This window comes from Notamacropus eugenii, chromosome 5 (genome assembly GCF_028372415.1).
Source record: "Notamacropus eugenii isolate mMacEug1 chromosome 5, mMacEug1.pri_v2, whole genome shotgun sequence".
NCBI classification, from domain to species: Eukaryota; Metazoa; Chordata; class Mammalia; order Diprotodontia; family Macropodidae; genus Notamacropus; species Notamacropus eugenii.
Window position 1 is genome coordinate 393256227 of NC_092876.1, and position 6892 is coordinate 393263118.

Below are 6892 nucleotides of genomic sequence, written 5' to 3' on the forward strand. Positions count from 1 at the left end.
ATTTATTTTTTAAAGGGATCTTATAGATGATCCAATATAACTTCCTCATTTTACAGATTAGGAAACTGAGGAACAGATAAGTATGGGTTTTCAAAGATCACATAGATACTAAGTATTTGTTCAAATCCAAAGCAAATCATTAAATATCAGAAGAATACAAGTTTACATTCTAACCATTGATGCCAAAGAGGCCAAAGTTGGTCAGTTCTATAACAGCCTAAAATATTTCCTAGAAGTAACATCCAAAAAAAAGATGTCACTTTCATCTTAGGGGATTAGAATGCTAAAGTAGGAAATCAAAAGATAATTGGAATAACAGGTAAGTTTGACCTGGGAGTTCAAAATAAAGCATGGCAAAGACCAATAGAGTTTTGTCAAGACAACTCACTGTTCAAAGCAAATGTGTATATCATCAGATGGCTAATACTGAAATCAGATTGATTATGTACTTTGCAGCCAAAGGTGGAAAAGCTCTATAGAGTTAAAACAAGATCAGGAGTTAACCGTGGCTCAGATCATGAGCTTTTTATTGAAAAATTCAAGCTTAAATTGAAGAAAATAGAGAAAACCATTGAATCAAATAAATTGTGACTTAAATAACATTCCTTATGCCCTTATGAATATAACATGGAATTGATGAATAGATTTAAGGGATCAGATCTGATTGATATAGTGCCAGAAGAGCTATGGTCATGGATTCACAATATTATTCAGGAAACAGTAACAAAAAAAAATTCCAAAGAAAAAGAAAAGTAAGAGAGCAAAAAAGCTGTCTGATCAAGTTTTACAAATAACTGAGGAAAGAAGAAAAATGACAGGGAAAGATACCCAACTGAATGCAGAATTCCAGAGAATAAGAAGGAGAGATAAGAAGATTTTCTTAAATGAGCAATGCAAAGAAATAGAAGAAAATAATAGAATGAGAAAGATAAGAGATCTCTTTAGAAAAAATTTGAGATATACAGAGAACTCTATGCAGAATGGTTATGATAAAAGACAAAAATTACAAGGTCTTAGAAGTAGAAGAGCTATATGGAAGAATTATATACAGAAGAACTATATGAGAAAGATCATAACATCACCAACCATAATAACCACGATACTGTAGTCACTGATCTTGAGCCAGACATCCGGGAGAATGAAGTCAAGTTAGCCTTAGGAAGTATCACTAACAATAAGGCTAGCAGAGGTGATGGAATTTCAGCTGGGTTATTTAAAATCCTAAAAGATAATACAGTGAAAGTGCTACCCTCAATATGGCAACAAATTTGGAAAACTCAACAGTAGCCACTGGATTGGAAAAAATCAGTTTATGTCCCAATTCTAAGGGCAATGCCAAGGAATATTCAAATTGCTGTACAATTGCGTTCATTTCACACATCAGCAAGGCTATGCTTAAGATTCTGCAAGCTAGGCTTCTGTAATATGTAAACCAATAATTACCAAAAGTGCAGGCTGATGTTTGAAGAGACAAAGGGACTAGAATCCAAATTGCCAACATTCTCTAGATAATGGAGAAAGCAAGGAAGTTCCAGAAAAAGAAAAAACATCCACTTCTGATTCACTGACTACTTACTTCAAAGCCTTTAACTATATGGATCACAACACAACATGGCAAGTCCTCAAAGAGATGGGAGCACTAGATCATCTTACTTTTCTGCTGAGGAAACTGTATGTGGGCCAACAAGCAACAGTTAGAACTTAACATGTAACAGCTGATTGATTTAAGATTGGAAAAGGAATTGTGGGAAACAAGGAAGTTCTGTTTCCACAGAGTCCTGACCTAGCATTGTCAGGTAAGGTCAGAAACTATGCAGGCTCTGTAAGCTGTGTGAGGAAAATCCTATCAGAGAGGAGAATATAAAGTAACAGGGCTACGGGACAGTGTTGGGGGAGATCCAAAATTCGGAAAACAATATAAGAAGCTCCATTTTTCTGAACGTGTTGTAGTCATCTTATAACCTTACTGTGGAGACTGCCTGTCCATTCAGGGGGAATGGACATAAAGATTAATGAAAGTTTTCAGGATTTCACAACAGGTATTGTTCTTTATTTAAGATGAGCATGTTTCTCACAGTTGGGAGGCTTGTTAGATGGGCTCATTTCTTATAGAATACAACAAGGTTGTATGTTGTCAACTTATTTATTTAACCTTTATGCAGAGTACATCATACAAAATGCCAGGTTGAACAAATCAAAAGTCAGAATTAAGGTTGCTGGGAGAAATAGCAACCATTTCAGAAAAGCAGACAATTCCACTCAGATGGCAGAAAATGAAGAAGAATTAAGGAGACCCTAGATGAAGATGAAAGAAAAAAATATAGAAACTGGCATGAAACTTAACATAAAAAAAGAACTAAGATCTTAGCAACTTGTAGTGTCACATCACTTCCTGGCAAATGGAGGGAGAAGAAATGGAAGCCATATCAGATTTTATATTCTTCAGCTCAAAGATCACTACAGATGGTAAAAAGATGCTTGCTCCTTGAAAGGAAAACTATAACAAATCTGGACAGCACACTAAAAAGCAGAGACATCACCTTGACAACAAGTTCCATATAGTCAAAACTATGGTTTTTCCAGTAGCAATGTACGGTTGTGAGCATTGAACTATAAGGAAAGCTGAACACCACAGAATCAATGCTTTTGAACTGTGTGCTGGAGAAGACTTTTCAGAGTCCATTAGAGAGCAAGGAGATCAAATCAGCCAATCCGTACTTATGGAAATTAACTAACACTATTCACTTGAAGGTCAAATATGGAAACTGATGTTTAAATACTCTGGCTACATAATGAGAAGATGGGACTTCATTGGAAAAGACCCTGATGCTGAGACAAAATGAAGACAAAAGGAAAAGGGGGCAGCAGAGGATAACATGGATTGATAGTACTGTGAAACAATGAATATGAATTTGGACAGATTCCAGGAGATAGTGGAGAAAAGAAGGGTCTGCCATGCTATGGCATGCATGGCATAACATGGGGTTATGAAGAATTGGGCATGACTGTACAACAGAAAAACAACAACAGAGCAAAGCTGGAATTTGAACTAGAGTATCTTGACTCCAATGAGCTTTATTCACTCCACCACACTACCTAGAAGGATTATTCTAGAATCCTTAAAGAAAGGATTAGAAACAGAATTAGAAATAGAATAATAAAACTTTGGGGCTAGAAAGAAATTTTAAGATAATCCAATCCTAACTTCTCATTTCACAGATCAAGAAACTGAGCCTCAAAGTTCCTAGGTGCCACATAACTAATTACTGGCTACAGAAGAGATTGGAATTGAATTTTGGCTCCAGATCACTAGTCTATAACTTTTTCCGCTAGGACATACTGGCAATGTAAATATAGAAATTCCATAGATTTCCAAAATATTAATTAACTAATAATTTTGTGAAACTTTAGAACACTTTGAAAAACTTTAGGACGTCAAGCATTAGGTAGAATTTATTTAATGTCTTAAAATGTGTATTTATTAGAGAGCAGGACCAGTGTCCTCATCCATAAAGTGAAAAGATTGGGCTAGTTGATCTCTGAGGTCCTTTCTGTCTCTGAATCTGTGATCTTATGACTGTGACATGTTAACTTGCTCTGTGTATGTGTATAAACATTAGACTTGCAAATATATTTAAAGAGATATATCATTTAAATATTTGTCATCATGTCACCTTCAAAATCAGCAATTTGGATAAGTGTGTTTCCTGCTAACTTAAAAAGGGCATAATCTTCAAAATAAATACTGAACAACCTTAATCCAAAGCAAATATAACACAATTTATCACAACCCAAAACAACTTGAAAGGCCCTGGGTTAGGATTACGAGGATTTATATTATACAAACAATCAGATCAACATCCTCTTACAGATGGAAATCTTGTTTATTAGACTATAAAGAGGCTCCTTAGAGATGAATACAAATCAGGAAATGAGATTGTATTCCATATCAAAGACTGTGTTTATGGCTGTGTTGGAATAGCCTCCCTGAAGGGGAGTGTAAAATGTAAAATATATATGAAGCATAAAAATATACTTTTTAAAAGGCAGGGAGTTGGGGAAGGAGAAGCTTTCAGTATTTAAAAGAAGAAAAAAATACTATTTCTGAAAACCCAAGAGAACAATAATTTAAAAGAATGGTTTGAAAGTGAAACATCAAAAATATAAAAACTACCCTAAGCAAGAAAGTTGGAAGAAGCAAGGGCAAGAAATAGTTAGAAGTTTAAAGCAGTTTTATATTATTTATATTAATCTGATATAACACCTAGAGTTAGAACTCACAAAAAGTAGTTTACTTGGATCAAGAAGTGGGTTTTATATTGCATTGTCAAGAAAACACAGAAATCCCATTAGGAAAACATGAGAGAATCAGACTCATGGCCTAAGAGGAGAGTTTATGGACATTTTCCTGAATCTCAATCTCCTAAATAGAAGTATATTCATAATTATGAATGATAATATTTCCTAGAAAGTCTGTGTATTTGATTACTCACTTTGTTAATTTGATATACACTTTAGATATGTATCCTCCAAAGTCCTACTTCAGTGCTTCTTTGTGGCATTGAGAGAATCCTGGGTTTTAAAAGGTTATGCCAATATATGAAAACTTATAAAGGGTTTTACCATTCTGAAAAGGCTTTGGTTCAAGTACTGACAACCAACTAATTCTGCTTTCCAAGGACCTGCCTAACTAAGTCAATTGGCTTCTACTTGGTAAGTTCTTTGGACATTACAATACATGAAAAAAAAAATGAATACAAGGAAGTTTTTTGTGTGCTGATAATGTTAGAATAGTGGAAAGGAGGAAAAAAGAATATTAAGAATGATAGTTTCTTATCTATCTGTAACCATTCACTTAGCTTCTGATATTTTAACTGTCAAATTCTCATTCGGTGATAAATAACTGGACTACTAGAGAAGCTGAATCATGTTAATAGTGACATCCTTCTTTTAAATAAAATCAGACTATCAAAGGATGTTGTAGCACAAAGAAGGACCATAGGTTCTCCTTTGAGAGGCAAATAAAGGTTCTGTCAGAGCCGGTTGTATCACACATTCAAAAGCATGAAAAAAAACCATTTATTGGGACATTTGCTTATCTCATATTTCAATTCTCATGAGCATTTCTAAAAAGATCACCATGAGACATAATTACAGTTTATGGGCCAGCATCTGTTGAAGATGAAGAGGTAAAAAAAAATCTATAATCTATTGATAACATTTCCCAAATTAAAGGAACTCACGTTTTAATACTCAGTGATTTCAATGCAAGAGTGCACATAAGGCAAAATACTGAAAAATATATTCAAAAGCAAGGTTCAGGAATAAGAAACAAGACAAGGTAATGACTTAAACACTATCTAAGAGACCTGAACCTACATATTATGTGTGGTTTCTTTAAGACTAAAGTTAAGAAGTGCTAGACAGGGTGAACAGCTAAAAATGAAACTGATTCTGTTTTAACTGACAGGAAATTTGATATGATAGTAATTTCAGAATAAGATTCCTAGTATGATCAGAAAACCAAAGTGGAAGAAAGAGTTAAAAAAATATAAAAGAAAGACATGACATGTAATTGAGGCAACTGCCCCCACCTCCAAATACACGTGATCTTTTTGCCAAGCAGAGATATATATGACCACAGACAGCGCCATTTAGTAAATAAAATAAATTATTAAATTTTATTGATAATAGGGGGATACAATGAGCAGTATGACCTCATAAAAAGTCAGAAATACTGTTGGTAGAAGAAGTTTATAGAAAGCTTTGAGGAAGAGGGAACAAAAAGATCATCCTAAGGGTATTTAATGATAAACATGAAAGGAGGGAAAATGATAAATGGAAAAGATCTAACAAGATTTTTAAAGAAACACTTCCATCAAAAACATTGGGATAATGACCTTTGGGGTCTAATATCATAGTCAATGACATGCAGCATGAGGATATAGCAATGACACCAATGATAGATGAAAAGAAAAAATGGACAAAATCAGACCAAAGAAGTCTGTGCTGTAGTCAACAAATTGTTGAGTGTTGAGTGATCAGATCATAAAGATCTCTGAAACAGGGATGAATGACAAATGCTTGGGGAAAAAATTCTCAGGTCATATACTAAAAAATGGACATTTAGAAAATAACAATAACTTCTGACATCTCCATCTTTGCAAATTCTTTGTGAGTATAATGTATATTGACATTGAGGGCATCAGTGATAAAAGCATGAAAAGGGACAGAAAGGCTTACAAAAATGATAGTCTCTCATAACACATCTTAACAGACACAAAAGTCAACTATTTAAAAAAGCATTTGATTTGGCAGATCAAAACGTTACTTTAAGGTGTCTCCTATGCATATGTGAAAATTATTAGATTCCTATTTAGACGTAACAGCAGATATATTTGCAGGAAAATACATAGCTAGTAAAGTCTGCCAAAGCCATTTCTATGAAATAGTAGAAAGTTACAATGTGACAGTCATGGCAAAGTGAGGTATAAGATTGAAGTTAATTTGCACATGTGCAACTAGGGATATATTTGAGGACTCTCTGACTGTTCATTTTAAATAAAGCATGAAACAGGGAAATGTATGCACGATGAAGGCACTCATTTCCTGGACAGCGGAAGGTACAGATGAAAGAGTGAGTCCTTTATATATCCTTCAGATGTATCTGTTTACATCACATTGTATTGGTTGCATCAAATTCCAGAACATCACAGAGTTTGAAATAAAATCCAAAATACCTCGAAGGAGTTTGACCTAACCATACATACAGCATTAAAAACTGCTTATTGTCCTAGCTACCATATGCAGTTGAAAGGACAATCCATATAGTTGTTCCATCAATACATATATTAGAAATAGAAACTGTGAATGGACAAGTGAATTAGACACA

General features: G+C 34.2%; 1 pseudogene; it reads left to right on the plus strand.

The window, feature by feature from the left end:
• Window positions 1-1032: 1032 nt before the first annotated feature.
• On the plus strand, window positions 1033-1705 carry LOC140507976 (uncharacterized; annotated as a pseudogene).
• Window positions 1706-6892: the final 5187 nt, after the last annotated feature.